The sequence below is a fragment of the Choloepus didactylus genome, chromosome 20 (genome assembly GCF_015220235.1).
Source record: "Choloepus didactylus isolate mChoDid1 chromosome 20, mChoDid1.pri, whole genome shotgun sequence".
NCBI classification, from domain to species: Eukaryota; Metazoa; Chordata; class Mammalia; order Pilosa; family Megalonychidae; genus Choloepus; species Choloepus didactylus.
The window spans coordinates 53,816,438-53,834,139 of record NC_051326.1 but is presented as its reverse complement, the minus strand read 5'-3'; the positions used below and the strand labels follow the sequence as shown (position 1 = coordinate 53,834,139).

Sequence of the window (17,702 nt, the reverse complement as noted above, 5' to 3'; positions counted from 1 at the left end):
TTCAGTTTGCTAAAGCTGCCAAAATGCCATATGCCAACCAGAAATGGACTGACTTTCAATGGGGATTTATTAGGTTACAAATTACAATTTTAAGGCCATGAAAAATGTCCAAGTTAAGGCATTAACAAGAGGATACCTTCTCTAAAGACAGGCTGCTGGCATCCAGGGTTCCTCTGTCACATGGGAAGGCACATGGCCAGGGTCTGCTGGCCCTTTGTGCTGTGGTTTCAACAGCTCTCTCTTAGCTCCTGTGGGTTCTTCTTGTTTCTTTGGGCCTCTGTCTCTCTCTGTCTCTGTTTTGGCTTTTTATCCTCTTGTACAGGACTCCAGTAAAGGATTAAGACCCACCTTGAATTGGGTGGGTCACATCTCAGTTGAAACAACCTACCCAAGTGGTACCACCCACAATAGGTCTGCACCCACAGGAATAGCTATAAAGAACATGGCCTTTTCTGGGGTACATAACAGCTCCAAACTAGCATAGGACTTGAACATGTCTTTTGGGGGAACACAATTCAACCCATAACACCCTGCTTCTTCAAACTCAATATTTTAGGAACAAAACTTGAAGTTTGTACCAAGTAATCTCTATGCTATTCAGATTCTATTATTTAATGACTGCTTATAGGATTCCTTAATATTAGGATTGTTTTGAGATACTCTGTCCTGAAAAGGAATTCAGGTAAACACAGTGAAGAAAGCCATTGTGGGAGTTAAATTCAAAGCTGGGTATCTCTCAATCCTTGCTCTACATAGGATCAGGGAAAAAGAATTCTTTGCTTTTTCACAAATCCAAATAATTCCTCTGGATTTGCAGTAAATCAGGCATACAGTCACTCAGCCCTTGATTCACATTGTGAGGAAATTGTTTGATTTATTTACTAGATATAGCATTCCATTGGCCTGAGAGCAATTGGCTGCATGAAGAAAACACAAACCCAGCACTTAAACAAAATGCTACAGGTTCAAAGGAGATGAACATAGCAATAGTGATTGGTCACTGAAAATGAGAAAACCATTGCTATGAACCATATGGGGCTTTTTGGATGAGTAAACCAAAAGTCGATTATGACTGACCGCCCCTCATTGTGATTTCATTACCCTTCTCCAAGTACTGACTATGACAGGTGAAGGTTGAGATCAGAAAAGAAGTTAATGTTTTTGAGTTTTAACTATGTGCTTCATGTAATTGAACATTCTTAATACTCACTATTCTTCCAGGTAGATGTATTTAAATGCATTTCGGCATGGGGAACCTAAGTTTAGAGAGGTTAAATATGACTTGTCCAAGATATCACAGTTCATAATGTGGTTATGTCTGAGATCAAGGGTCTGGTTTCTACAGTAGAAATCCATTTTTAAAAGGTGGTCAAGATGAGGATAACCTGCTCTTTCTCTTAAATAAATGAGAGTAAGTTTCACTCTATAACACAGTGTGCCCAGGGTCCCATAGACATGGCTTTTGCTTCAACAGCGTTTGGATGGAACACTGTCCAATTTCAGCCTTGGAACACCCTCCAATTACTTCTCCAGTTGCAACCTCCAGGACCATCTTCTCAGCCACCCCCTGCTTCTGGGACCAGTCTAACACCTTTTTCAGTGATCAGCTTCTCTTGTTGACCAACCATAAGCTCCCAGATCCATCAGTATTATTCCGCCTAAATGGAGGCCTTGGTCAACTGCCTGTAGTCAACCTGCATCTATCATCCTCCTGCATCTACCTCTCCCTGGGCTTCTATTTTGACCATGGTAATGTGGCCCTGACGGGCATGGATCACTTCTTCTGTGAGTTGGCAAAGAAGCCACACGAGGACATTGAGCAGCTCCTGAAGATGCAAAACTGTACCCCCTTCCAGAAAATGCAGACGCTGTCCCAAGATGAGTGGGGGTAAAACCCTAGATGCTATGAAAGCCACGATGGTCCTGAAGAAGAGCCTGAACCAGGCCCTTTTGGATCTGCATGTGCTGGGTTCTGCTAACTCAGACCCTCGTCTTTCTGACTCCCTAGAGAGCCATTTCCTAGACGAGGAGGTGAAGCTCATCAAGAAGTTGGGTGACCACCTGACTCATCTCTGCAGACTGGTCCACCTGCAGGCCTGGCTGGGCAAGTATCTCTTTGAAAGGTTCACCTTCAAGCAGGACTAGGAGTCTCTGGATTCCAGAAGGCTTTGGGGGCCCTTCTGCATTCCCCTGGCATCTGGGCTTCTGCCTGAGCACCCCCTACAAGCCAGGAGGCATCTTTTTAATCAACCAACTTGCAGCCCTTTAATGAGCCATGAACCAAATGTAAACAATAAAGATTTTTTACAGCAAAAACAAGAAACAAAACAAAATATTCACTTTACCAAAAAAAACCACCTTTGTCTGTATAGTGCTTATCATATTTTTCCTCATTTAATTTCAGTAGGTGGTGTTAACACATTTTACAGGTAGGGAAGAAAGAGAGCTATAGTCTCTTGCATATTGTCAAATAATTAATGGTTAGGCCAGAGTTCCACTCTAAAATCATATTCTCCTGACACCCAGTCCAGTCATTATTCCTCTAGAACATACACTATCTACCATCTAAGTAGATTTTAATATAGCATATCCATGCCCATATTTCTAGTGATACTTAAATATATTTTGCTTCAAGCAATATAGTGTAGAATGGTGAGTATTAAAATTACAAAGGTGTATAGCATTATTCAGAATAGAAGAAACAATGTATTGTTTCTGATGTGCATTTAGGTATATCATACATACTGTATCACATATCTACTATAAATATAGTCTATGCTAGCTGATTTTTGCTGTGTTGATGGGAGAAAATAGCTACCAAATTCCTAAAGCACACCACGTAGGGTCTGCTTACATATGTAAGAAGCACTGCCTTATGAATCAACCTCTGACAGTGAGAACGTCTGCTCTCCTGATTTTTGACATGAGCGTCACGTCACATCTCCAGTCACCATCTGCATTTGCTGTCCAGTGTTTTAATACCTACTGTTGGTCTTTTAATAGGCAATTATAATGCCTTGTGTCTTATCTTGGAATAAGCTGCTAATCCAGATGACAGTTTGAGCAGACCCTCACCTATCCCCAGATCTTCTCAAGGTGAAGTCCATGTTCAGGTAACTCTGTTGCTCTGGTTTACTAATGCTGCTGTTATGCAATACACCAGAAATGGATTGGCTTTTATACAGGGGATTTATTGGGTTACAAATCTACAGTTCTAAGGCCACAAAAGTGTCCAAACTAAGGCATCAACAAGAAGATACCTTCACTGAAGAAAGGTTGATGGCATCCGGAACACCTCTGTCACATGGGAAGGCACATGGCTGGTATCTGTTGGTCCTTTGCTCATGGGTTATATTTCAAAATGCCTTTCTCCAAAATGTTTCTGGGTTTCTCTCTCTCAGCTCCTGTGCATCCTTGCTTCTTTCTCCCAGGGTGTTTTACCTTAAGCATCTGTGGCAAACTCTGGGCTTCATCTCTTAGCTTAGCATCTCCAAACGTCCTTCTGTCCTTATCTCTAAAGATCTCCAAGCAGAATTGCCTGTGTAGGTTCTTCACCTCTCTTAAGTACTCCAGTGAAATAATCAAGACCCACCCTGAATGGGTGGGAGTCACACCTCCATAGAAATAATCTAATCAAGGTCTCACCTACAGTTGGCTGGGTCACATCTCCATGGAAACAACGTAATCAAACATCCCACCCTAATCAAAAGACTAATAAGTCTGCCCCCACAAGATTTCATTAAAGAGCAAGGCTTTTGTGGGGCACATAATAGGTTCAAACCAACACATCAATATTAAATAGAAGTCCAATCACATTTATATAGCTTGATTTTTTATTAAGGGCCTAGAGTGGGTCAGATGCCTTCCTAGGCCCCTCTTTAATCCTTGCAACAACCTCATACAATTGATATTATTAATTACAAATGAGGAAACTGAGACTAATAAATGAGTTTGAATCTAGCTCTGCCTGGTTTCAAAGCCTCAAATTTTCCCAATAAATTAGACTGATTTCTTGCTGGATACATTAGAAGTCCCTTTTTATGAAACTCTGCTTATTCCCAGTTTTCTTGAGAATATAATTCTTTTTGCTAGATCTTCTGTTCTCCAAATGGGTTTTTGCAAAACATTTGGCCGCAGAAGACTATTGAACAACCTACAATCTATATCTTTCGCCTGTATCCAAACAAAACACTGTTTCCCAAGCTAACTGCTCCCTTTGGATTAGTAATTTGTATTTTCTTACACACAGGCACACAGACTCATACATATACATACACATAAACTCGTGTATGCATTTTAATGCCAAAGATCAACCCCCAAACTAACTTACTATCAAAATAACTCACTGTCTTATCCTAGATGCACGTATTTCTTTGGTCTTCCCTTCTGGTATTCCAGGCCAGAGTTCACCTCTTCTGTGGTCATTAGGTATTTATCTGTACCTCTTCTGGCCAGTCTGTGGCTTAGGGTTCTTGAACAGCTTCCTCCTTGCACAGGTTTTGTCAGCATTCTTGAGATTTATCACACTTTGGGGAGAAAAATCACTGAATCACTGTTTTAACTCTTTAAAAGAAAATTGTAAATGAGTACTCACTCATTATGGCTTTCTAAAATAGTCCATCCAGGAATCTTTTCAGAAGACAGATGAAATATTTTCAATGCTGTTTTGTAAAGGCTGTAAGTTACTTGTTTGCCTCATCTGGTAATATTTTACAATGGTTAAACACATTGTATTTGCCAGTTAAACCTCAATTAATTAATGCCAGGTTCTGAAGATGCAAAAATGAATAAAATGATTTTAAATTTGGAAAGTAGCACCATGAACTGTGTGTTGAACTTTTAAAACTAACATGAGTGAATATATGTACTTGTATATATAAGTACTTGTAGGTATAAACATAAAAAATGATTGACAGAGTAGTTATATTATTACTTAATAAATTCCTTTAAACTAAGGCCTTTTTGAAACTCTCATTCAAGTATGTGTAAGGGAAACATTTGTGTTATGATCCTGTTCAGATAATTTTCTTTTGCTATCCTGGTCCTATGTGATTCTCTACTGCAAAAACTGGCAGGCTTTTTAATGTAAATGATCAGATGCTAAATTGTTTAGGCTTTAAGGGCCATATAATCTCTGTTGCAACCACTTATCATGGAAACATCCATAAACAATGAATAATCAAATGAGCATGGCTGATTTCCAATAAAAATTTATTGACAAAACCAACTGGCAGGGCAGATTTGGCCCAGGGGTCATCATTTGTGGGCCCCTGTTCGGTTCCCCCTTCCCCCTTCAGTAGACTGCGCTGGTCTGAGATGGAATAATTACTTTTATAAACTGGATTTTCTATATCCATTGTAGGTACTTGTCCCTTTCTGCAATTTCTTGACATTCAAAATCCTCAGGTACAGAACCTTCTTCAACTTGTATAACTCAGACACTACTATTGTTTCAGAGCAAATCTGTGTACTTCTAGAACAAATCCAAGGAATGGATTGAGGCCTTGAGAGAAATGGAGTGAGGTAGGGAAGGAGGAAAGAAAACATGGTGGGGGGGGGGGCATGTGCTGAGCTGGCCACTTATTGGTAGTAAGAAAAACTGCCTGCTCCGTCTCAAGGACCATCTCCAGAAGCTCCTTCCATGGAGGTGAAGGGGACAATTCATCCACCAGGTCCTACCTCTCATTGGCAAAATCTCACTTTATGGGGCATTAACTCCTTGCACTTCCAGCCCTTAACTCCCCACATATTGATCCTTAGTGGATCCCACTGGTCTCATGCTCAGCTGAAGAAAGGAACCTCTTACAGAATGTGAGAGGTACATAGATTGGCATGAGGTGAGGAGCTATGGGGCTGTGCCCATGTCACACTGGATGCTGCTACAAGTGGGTGAAACAAATGGTCAAGGGCCAATAGATGTGGAAGAGGGAAACCATACAAACCACTCCTTGCACTGTTTGAACCTATGGCCTCTCATTATACCCAGATACCATGGGATGCTCTAATATGGATTTCCATTTTTTAAAATCATAATAAATGCCCCTATTTCTTCCCTGATAGAGGAGATAAAAGTGCAATCTGTCACAGAACCTCCTTCAAAGCAGTGGCTGGCGGTATCTCTGAAGACTGAAGTCAAGAGGAAGAAAAAAACTCTCCACTGCTATAACTGTTCTTGAAGTCACAAGTGTTAGTCATTACATTTCCCTTTACCAACCATTTTTGGTTTCCATTACCATTGGCCAGCAGTTTGAGAAGCTCCATTTGCTTCTTTGGTAGGGTGATCCAGACCTTCATCCCTGAAGAATTTGAACCTTTAGTTGCCTTGCCCTTGACAGGTTGCAATACTAAATTGCCCATTTATCACTGGGCCTCCCTTTGGCTCCATAGATACTCTTCTCTGCATCACAAGAGAGCAGTAATCTGATCTACTCATTCAGGTTTGATTACATGAGTAATGATTTTCTGGTCTGCTGGTCCACTGGTGTGAGATGATCAATGTAGAAAAAGGTTGGTATAACTACCAGTTCAGTGGAATCCTTACTGGCCCCAATTAAAAGAGCTCCCCATTTTGAAATCAGTACATTTAACCATGCAGAACCTAAGGTTACCGGAAAGGGAAGCACACATTCTAGAAGTGGTTCAATGAAAGTGATGGGAAGACAGGCCAATAATGCTTCCACCTTTTGATCACCATATGCTTACATTTTATCTACTGGGAACCCATTCCTTCTATATCAGTCATTGGTTCAGTACATATACTGCACCCTGGAGGCCAGTTCCCCAACACCACTTAAAGTTAACTTTGTCTTTAGCTGGCTGCTGCATCATTCTATCATGTTTCACCTCATTTTCCATAAAATGGCTTCCCTTGCCCTGGAGCTAATTTGCACGTAATCAACCTGCCACCAAGTGGCTATCTGGTCTCAAAGAGTGGCGCCATGTTGAGATTCAGCATCTCTCTCTGCTTCTGGCAGTTTGGGCCATCAGCTGTAGCAGTAGCTAGATCAGCCTTTGTGAGAGTGAGCCCTTGAATAGAAATTGATGACATTGATGGGCCACTGCATCAAACAATCTCTGAACCCTACTTTTAGACATAATCTTACGTGAGTTTATACATTTCCTTATGTTTAGTCAATTTTGAATAGGCTTTGGGAAAGATGATTACTGGTGATGAAAGGCAATCTGTTTTAGTTTCCTTTTTGCTAAAAGCAAATACCATGCATTGGGTTGGCTTAAACAACGGGAATTTATTGGCTGGTTTTGAGGCCAGGAAAGTCCAAATTAAGGCATCATCAAGTCTGCTTTCTTCTTCAAGACTGACATTCTGGTGTTGGCTACTAGTGATCCTTGATTCTTGGCTCCTTTTTCACATAGCAATTCATATGGTGTCCTCTCCTGCCCATTCCCTTCTCTTCCAAGTTCCATTTACTTTCAGCTTTTTGCTTTCTGTGGCCTTGTCTCTATCTTTCTGAATTTCATAATGCTTAAAAAGGACTTGAGAAATAAGATTAAGACCCATCATGATTTAGTAGGGTCACACTGTATCTGAAGTAACCTCATCAAAAGGTCCTACTTACAATAGGTTCACACCAAAGGAATGGATTAAGTTTAAGAACATGTTTTCTGGGGTACCTAGCTCCAAATCACCACACAATCTAATTGATTAATCATATTATCATCATACATAGCACCCTGAACCTGCTGACCTATAGAAGCCAATGTAGAAGATGGATGTGCCTAAAAATGAGCCATAGACAGAAAAATGACCATTATATCAGATCATGGAATGTTCTGCTGTAGTGAGTTGTGGACAGGCCATTAACTATTTTTCTTTTCTTTTTTTTTTTTTGGTATCAAGAATTTTCTCACTTCTCAAAATTTTTTGAGCTTCAGTAGTTGCAGGAAAGAGTGAACCTCAACCTACTATTTCCAGGCAAGTTCAAAGATGCTCCAAAGACGTCAAGGATTGGAAAACAATACCTTAAACAGCAATTCTCAAAACTTCACCTGTACTCTGGTTACACCAGAATAAGCAGAAGAACTTATTAAAAAGACAAGACTCCCCTGTCCGACTTCAGATCAACTAATTAATAATCCCTGGGAGTAAAGTTTAGGTATTTGTGTTTTCAGCAGGCACTTAGCATAATTTTTATCATTGTCAAGATTAAGAACAAATGCCTAGAGAAAATTGGCTCAGATCAACGCCAGAGCAAGGACCTGGCAATTTAGCTATTTGGGACAAAAATCATCTCTGTTACTCCAGGTTCCAACTTCACAGAATATTTCTTTGTACTTTCTAGTGATAAACAAGAAAGGGCAACAGTTTTGTGGTCAGGAGAATTGATTGTCTTCCTCACTCCACCGGTTTCTAACACTATACAACCTTGGAGAAATCATGTCAGTTTTCTCATCTGGCAAGTAAGAGGCAGAAGATTACATGAAAGTATATAGAAGGTTCCTTCTTGTTATGAAATTATAACATTTAATGATGTCAACATCGTGGAATGGATTCGAAGCTAATTTTCTAACCTTGGGCAGATTTATTTAATTTTATTTTAATTGACTGATTTTGACTTTTCTATTCTCACGACATTTTTATGGGTAAGCAAGAGGGCAATGGGAAGGATGTATTTAGCAGTAAATGTTCCCCAGAGATACTAATCAGTAGGAAACCATCTATGAGTTAGGGCCTTCTTTCTTAAATAGAAGTTTCACATCTTGAAAAGAAATTAACATGATTTTATGGTATACAACTATGTGTCTTAGTTGAAAAGTGGTTCACCAGATAAAAATTTGTCTGACTTACATTTTCCACATGTAGAACTCTTGTCATTTGAAGGTAGATTATTAAAAAATCAATTAAAATATACATTTGAATATTCAGATAACCATATAAGACGCTCTATGATATTGTAGCTAATATGAAGTTATTACCATATGCGCTAATAGTTGGCTTCTCTATGGCCCTCTAGGACTCTCCCATCTAATCTACGATATGTGATTTGGAAGAGTTCTGCTTAGACCATAAACATTTGCATCCAACCCTGTAAATCTCATGTGAAAATGCATCACATTTTCCTACTTCAGTCAAATCCCTGCTGTCAAAAAATCTGTAACCTCAGTGCCTATAAAAACAAACCAACCAAAGTGTTGGGATTGCTGTCCCTGAAATCATCATTCCCTCCCTCAGGCCCAGCAGTAGGTAATGAAGTCTTAAAAGTCTTAAAATTAAACATCATGATGAGATAAATTCCAGCGATTTATACAGTCCAACTCTCACTATGCTGATGGACCAGCCGCTCTGTCTCATGTTACATGACAGCCCCATCCAACTTTGCACATTTTATATCTTCCCTTTTCTTGCATGCTTCTTTTTGGGCATTTCCGTTAACAAATTAAGTTACAGAGTCAGTTTTCCTTCTGTCCCAAGGAGCTTTTAAAGTCCAGCTTAATTTAACAACATCCACAAAAGACTTGGGTTCTGTGAGTCTTTTTGTCTTGAAGCTACACAAAGCAAAGCTGACTTCTGGCAGGAAACCCATGCAAATTGACTTTCAGGTGCATAGGCCAGGGATGGGGCTAGATGTGCATAATCTGCATGGGCAAAATCTTTGATCTCTCACCACTTAATTCTCATCAACAATTACTGGAATTGCACATTGTCTAATTCCCTATTCTCTCTGATGAAAATGTGCTCCTTAACCTTCAGCCCTACTAAATTGACTCCATTCAAACGTTGTCTCTTCATCACACATTGTAAGGACTTTCCATGCGCTTCCACTTTCTGTCAGTTGGCATAATGAGATGTCTGTGCACTACAGCAGTAACACATATCCTTCACACTCAGTGGTGCAGGTTAATGTAAGGGCTTTCTGACCAGCGGAAGGTGTGAATCCATAACAAGATCTGGTGCAGGCAGGCTTTAACAGCTTGTCAAATGTGTTGATGGAAGATAATGAATTCAAGTCCAGTTTTGGGATTTTTCTCTGGCTTGCAGGTTTATTAATAAGGATGATATAGATATAGGAGCCACCTGGGGAAAAAAACATGTTACACGAGGGTTTGGAATGGAATGATCTTTTGTTAAAGGCCGATTTGACTCTTGAGGAAAACTGTCTAAAATCCTCTTCTTTCCTACAAAAGGAATCAGTCTTCATTTTCAGGTACTCCAGATTCAGTAAAGAATAACCCCAAACTAGCCATTTATTTTAAAATAAAATGGACATTATATTATTGGATGCCTTCCTGTGCCATCAAATTTGGTAGCCAGTGGCCACATGTGCTGTTGAACACTTGAAAGATGGCTGGTGCGAATGGAAATTTGTTGTAAGTGTAAAATACATACTGGGTTTTGGAGAGTTACTACAAAATATATGAACTATATCATTGATATTTTTCTTATTATATAATTGTAAACATGCAAATAATTAATTATACAGTGAAATAGTATTTTGAACATCTTGGATTAAATAAAACATTATTAAAGTTAATCTGACCTGTTTCATTTTACTTTTTAAAAATATGACTATTAGATAGTTTAAAAAGTATGTGCATGGCTTATATTGCATTTCTATTACATAACACTCTTAGATCATTCTGATCTAGACTGAACACTGAATAAGTAAATCATTATTTTTTACGTGATCTAGCGTTTTTTTAAATATTTTGTTTCTTTAAAATTATATTTTTGGATGGATGTTGAGATGTGGTTAATAAATGTTTCTATAGGTCTTTAGTCCTAATAGCTATATATCAAATTTTGTATTTAAACTCATATTAAAACGTATAGTACTTTTTAAAAATGCCTGAAGTGGAGATTGCATAAATTTGGAAGAACACATTATTTTAAATTTACTCCAAATAAATTTCAACTTGAGCTTTCACTGTAGTGATTGTCAAAAGAAGAAGAAAAACATTTATACCTCCACTTTGTTATTGACCTACTGTACTGATTATTTGAAAAGCAATTGTTTCAATAATTTTAAAAAATGTATACTAACTGAAAAAATCCTTCTCCATCTCCCTACCTCTCCCCATCTCCTTTCACTTTCCCTTATTTCCACAAGCTGGTTGAATGTTTCCATTTCAATTTAAATATTTGGTTTGTATCATATTTATTTAAAATTATTTTTATAGTATATTACTTTGTATGTGTTCTTTGTTTGTTCTCAGACATGTACGTGTGCTGCCTGGTCTTTTGAATGAATTTGTAAATTCTTCCAAGATAAAATCTAGGATGAACATTGTGCTGCTCACAGTGATTGGCCAACTGTACTTCATTTCTTCTCTTACCTGGCTGTGAGCATAAAATTCTGGCTCTGTTACCGACATGTTATGCAATCTTTAGTGAATCCACTTATTTCTCTGAGTGTCTGCATTATCATGTATAAAACAAAGATAAAAATTTTCTTTCAGAGCTGGTGTGAGGCTTAAATAAAGAGATGGAAGTGAAATGCTTACTCCTGAAAACACCCGAGAAGAACGGCTGTGAGGTAGCCTTTTCTGGAGACGTTCTGCTTCCGGGGCCAACCCGTGACTATGGATCTCTGTGGAAACTCTTTATATATATATATAATATGTAATTATATGTGTATATATGCAAGTATATATGTATGTGTATTCATATTATAAATATATAATTATATATGTAAATATTATAACTATGTGACATTTTATTTTATGATAAAGGAGCTCATTGCCCTTCACTTCAGTGACCTACTAAGTGTCGGGCACCGTGGTTGGTATGACAGGAGGCAGGGGTGTGGAAGGTAGAGGGGTGTGGGAAGCAGGGGCTCTGTATCTGCCTCTGAGTGGACTGAGTTACACTGACAGAAATGCAAAAGTCAGAAAAATGTAAAGCTATATGGCTCGATGCTGAATAATCATTGGCCAAAAAATATATTATAAAAGGTCTTAAGGATTTGAGTTTTTACAGCTATCAAATTAGAGTAATTAGGAGGATCTTGTTTCAAACTAGAGACTACATTTTTCATCACAGAATTGGCATAACAATGAGACCAATGGCAGATCTGTCCCCAGGTTTGTGCTCTCAGAGCATTCTGGGTTTTCTATGATATAGATTTTACTGATATTAATGATGTTGGGCTCAGATGTGTTTCCAAGAATCTGGTCTTTACCATAGCCCAGGGGAATGAGTATAATCTGAGGACATCATCCCAAAGCCAGAAGAAAGAAATTCAGGTTGCTCAAGGATTCAAAGAAACTTTGTGGTTTGCCATGAATGTGATAAACACTGGGGTTGCAAAGGTGAGAAAGGTACACAGAGACTGCATACTGATGAAGAAGACAGTTATAAGACAAATAAAATTTGATATAATGAATATTATAAGAGGTGACAATCAAATTGCAGTATAATAACGCCATGCAATAGAATAGAAATTTTGGAAATATCCCATTGTATGTGTGTGTACATATATGTATAATATGTAATTATATGTGTATATATATAAATACTTATATATTTATGTGTATCCATATTATGAATATATAATTACATATGTAAATATTGTAACTGTGACTATTTTATTTTATAATGAAGATAACATTTTGAATCACTGCGAGTACTAAAGGGTGGAGAGTCAATTAAGTAACCATTTAGAAACCATAAAAAGTGAGATACTTACATTAAATCATACATTAACGTAAATTAAAGCTAGATTAAAAATTAAGTTTAAATAATGTAATTAATAAAATAGGAAAAGAAAAATAGGCAAACATTTATAAAATTCTGGTATAGGGAAAAGCTTTCCAATCATGATAAAGCAAACAAACAAAAATCATAAAGAAAACAACTGGGAGTATCAAAAACACATATCCAAAAAGTTTTCAGCTAGTCAAAAATCCAGTACATGTAATAATCCTTGTAAACATTTGATGACTTCTTATTGCATAGAGTAAAACCTGAACTCCCTAGTATGGTATTTAAAACTCTTCTGAATTTGTATCCCATTTATCTTCCTAAAAATTTCATGTTCTACCAACTACCATTCACCCTCCCACCCTCTGCCATCTGACAACCTCACCATTTTGTAAACACACCAGACTTATTTCTTATAATTTTCTCTTTGCTCCCTTTGGTGCCTCTCTCCCTCTTCAAAATCTTATTATTCTATTAAGGATTATCTTAAATGCCATTTCCTTAGACTTCTTTGCCTCTTTTATGGCATCCCCGCAGATACAATAAGAAGAATCAATTAAAAAAAAAAATGAATCAATGCTCCATCCTCCATTTCCTCAGCACTTCCATTATTTAGTTAGTCTAGTGCCTCTTTTAATGTGTCCATTTCTCCAGGTGGACCTCAGGAACTTGAAGGGCAGAGATCATTGGTCATTCTCTCCCTTAGACCCAACTTTGTAAAACTAGCAGGGAGCCTGCTACTTAAAGTCAGCACATTTTTGCTGAATTGATCCAGAGTATGTTAATAAAATAGATAAGCAGAACCAGTCTTCTTTTAAGCAAGCTTCATTCTAAAGTGATCTTAAATCTTCCCCTTTACGTCATTTTCTTTCTTTTGTGTTTGCATAGCTGAGAGTGTAAGACTGTTTACCAAAGCTTGCTGCCCAGGTAGCATCTCTCCTGGTTTACTACCTTCTGGTCCCTTCCTGTGATTCTCAGCCCCTCTCCTGTTCTAGCGCCTTCTGGGGCCTCCGCTTTCCACCCCCACCATGATTTCCATCCTCTAATATATTTGTGGGAAATGGGAAATGGGAAACGGATGTTGGTGTGACTTTGAGAGCACAGTGCCTGTCTGTCTTCTCAACTCTGCTTCAGGCTTCTGGTCTTGTTGTTGGAAACCTCCCTTTCCCTCATTCCCCAAAGCACCACACACACAGGACTTTTATTGTGTTGACTTTTCTGAAAGTTTGAGAGTTGATACAGTACAGAACAGGAAAATACACAACTAAATATTAGTGTCACATAATGATGAATGGGAACGTTTCCATTCTCCTTGGAATTATGGCTAGAAGCTCCAAAGCTCAAGAAAAAAGGACATTAAGTATTCCCAGGTTCTAAAAAGAATGTCAAGGAGCTAATAACCACCCCTCCTATGCTCAGTAAGAAGTGCCTAAACTCATGGCAAGACCCTCACTCCCGTGAAGTCCAAATAAACATAAAACTAGAAATTCAGATAGAATATCACAAAGCAGGGAAATGTGACCTAGAAGCAAATTCCTGTGATATGGACTTGTCAGTGAAGACAGGGGGCTCTAATAGAATGACCAAGGGTGACGGAAAGAAGAGAAGGATGGCATCTCATTCTTGGACTGGATACCTACTCACTGTGGAAACTCACAGGCCCACTACTGCACTGCTTACTAGAATGGAGAGTGGTCAGTGAACCCATAGTGAACTGGTTCTCTGGAGGCTTCAATATCTCAACCCCTCCTATATGCATACTTTTTGCTTGGAACTTTGCAGTGTCTTCCCATTCCAACTCACTGCCATCCAGAGGGGGAGAGACATGCAGGGCAGTCATCCCTAGCTGAGAGCCACTCAAATAAGCCTAGGAGAGAGCAGAACTTCTCAACCAAGCCCAGGAAAATTGTGACTTCCAGACTGATGAGCTAAATAAATGCTTATAATTTTAAGGCACTGAGGTTGAGCTGCTCTGCTTGTCAACCTGGTTATGGCAATTGATACCTGAAAAAGAGTCCTTGGAAGATTTTGACCTATGCTTCCCTAAAGTTTGATAGCACACATGAACATAGAGAATAATATATGCCTTTCTCCTGGAGAATTCCTAAAGGATGATATCTGAAGGGCTGCAGTAGGCAGTCTACACTTACACCATTTGTCATGGCAAAGATGCATGCTTTCCCATGGCCAAGAATGCTGTATGGAAAGGAGTGTTAGTGGAGAATGCTTAGCCGCTCTTGACATTTCCTTCCCTCTCCTATTTTTTTTTAAATATTCTTTTAATTGCAGTAATGTGTGTGTATATATATTAATATTCTTTTTATTGTGGTAATGTGTATATATATTAATATTCTTTTTATTGCAGTAATGTGTATATATGTGTATATATATAATGTGATATATATACACATTATTTTAAGACATATATATATCTTAAAATTCACCATTTAAACCATTTTAAGTGTGTAATTCAGAGTATTAATTACATTTACAATGTTGTGCAAACACCACCATGTGTTACCAAATGTTTCCATCACACAAAACAGATACTCTGTATCCATCAAACAATAACTCTCCATTCCCCATCTCCTAACCCCTGGCAAACTGTAATCTACATTCTGTCTCTAAGAATTTGATTTTTCTAGATACTTCATATAAAGGGAATCATACAATATCTGTCCTTTCATATCTGGCTATTTCATTCAGCCTAATGTTTTCAAGGCTCACCCATATTGTAGCATGTACCTGAACTTTAATCTTTTTTAGGCTGAACAATATTCCATTCTAGCTATAAACGACATTGGTTTTCCCATTCATCTGTCAGTGGACAGTTGGGTCATTTCTACCTTATGGCTATTGTGAATAATGCTGCTATGAACTTTGACGTACAAATTTCTTTTTGAGTCCTTGCTTTCAATTCTTTTGGGGGTAGAAATGACAGATCATATGGCTATTCTGTGTTTAAATTATTGAGGGACTGCCAAACTGTTTTACAGAGTGGCTGCACCATTTTATATTCCTACAAGCTATGCATGACAGTTCAATTTCTCCACGTCCTCACCAACACCTATTTTCTGTTTTTTAAATAATAGCCATTCTAGTGGGTATGAAGTGCTATCTCTTTATGGTTTATATTTGCTCTTCTAATGACTAATGATTTTGAGCATCTTTTTGTGTGCTTTTTGGCCATTTGTATATCATCTTTGGAGAAATGTCTGTTCAAATATTTTGTTCATATATTTTTAAATTGGGTTGTTTGTCTTTTTTTTTTTTTTGTAGAGTTGTAGGAGTTCTTTGTATATTCTGGATATTACAACCTTATCAGATAAATGAATTGTGATTATTTTCTCTCAATGTGTAGGTTGCCTTTTCACTTTTTAGATAATGTCTTTGATGCACAAAATTGTAAATTTTGGTGAAATCTTATTTGTTCTTTTCTTGTTCATGCTTTTGGCATTATTACCAAATACAATTTTATGCAATATTTTCTTCTCAGATTTCTGTGGTTTTTGCTCTTCTATTTCAGTCATTGACTCATTTTGAGTTAATTTTTGTATAGGAGAGGTAGAGATCCAATTTAATTCTTTGCATAAGGATATCCAGTTTCCCAGTCATCATATATTGAAGAAACTATTATTTCCCCATTGAATAGACTTGGCACCTTTGTTAAAAAATCCATTGGCCATAGATGTATGGGATCATTTCTGAACTCTCAATTCTATATGTCTGCTTCCTTATGCCGGTACCCGACCTGCCCCCTGTTTGATTACTGTAGTTTTGTAAGAAGTTTTGAAATAGGGTAGTGTGAGTACTCCAAATTTGTTCTTCTTTCTACAGATTGTTTTGACTATTTGGGGACCCCTTGCAATTCCATATGAATTTGATGATTGACGTCTCCATTTTTCAAACAGGCTACTGGAATTTTGGTCAAGATTGCATTGAATTTGTAGATTGCTTTGGGTAGTATCGAAATCTTAATAGTATTAAATCTTCTAATCTGTGAACACAGGATGTCTTTCCATTTATTTAGATTTCTTTAATTTCCTTCAGCTATCCTTTGCAGTTTTCAGTGTACAAGTATTCTATATCTTTGGTTAAATTTAATCGGAGATATTTAATCCTTTTAGATTCCATTGTAAATGGATTTTTAAAATTTCTTTTCCAGATTGTTCATCACTGTTGTATAGCTGCCCATCTTTTTTGAGGGCAGCAGAGGTGAAAAGGAAGAAGTCTCCACTGTCTCCCCTAGCAGGGGGGCCTGCAACTGTTCAATGTTGCATGCCTGCATTGGGGGCAAGTCTGTTGGGCCCTTAGACTAAGCTAGTATCCTTCATCTCAGCGTTTCTCAGTAATAAAGGAGATATTTTGCCCTGCCCTTTAATATTTGATTTATTTCTCAAATTTTCTGAGGACCTGGGCAGGGAAGAGATGTGTTATCGATTTGAGTCTGTTTGGAAGCCCATCAGGTAGTTGGGCTTGAGCTGTGTGTTGGTAAGAGGTGCTAGTGTGAGCCAGTTCTAGTAGGATTAGAATTAGCGAGAAGTAGGAAATGAGGGAATTCACAAGCGTACATCTGGCAAACACATCCTCTCTTCCGGGAGCTCTGCAAACGATAGGTCTCCTCAGGTATCCCCCAGACCCTCACTGGCTGCCCATAAAGGAACAGATTCTGGGTGCTTGCTTCTTGGCGGGCCTCACTGGCCTGCCAGTGTTAGCCATGAGAAAACTCAAGGGCAGTTAAAGAAAACATATTTTGCACCTTTTTAAACAAGTCTCTCTTCCAAGCCCCACTCTGGGAGAAACAGAGAGGGTAGGGTTTGTAGAAACAAGAAGAATGAAACAAATAGTGCACCCTTCTCACTTAAGGGAAGGCAGAGGTCAGGTGGTGGTGAGGAGAAGGACCTGGATATGAGACTGGAGATTTAATTAAGCCTGGAGTGAACGTTATGATAATTGAAAGTAAGCCTTAGTTGCCAAAATGAGACTGTGCTTATAATTCAAAGGGACTGGAAAGTTATGGGATCTTCCAAGATATTGTCAAGGG

At 38.2% G+C, this 17,702-nt stretch overlaps 1 pseudogene; it reads left to right on the top strand.

The window, feature by feature from the left end:
• Positions 1-1,481: 1,481 nt before the first annotated feature.
• On the top strand, positions 1,482-2,145 carry LOC119516492 (annotated as a pseudogene).
• The last annotated feature ends 15,557 nt before the right edge of the window (positions 2,146-17,702 follow it).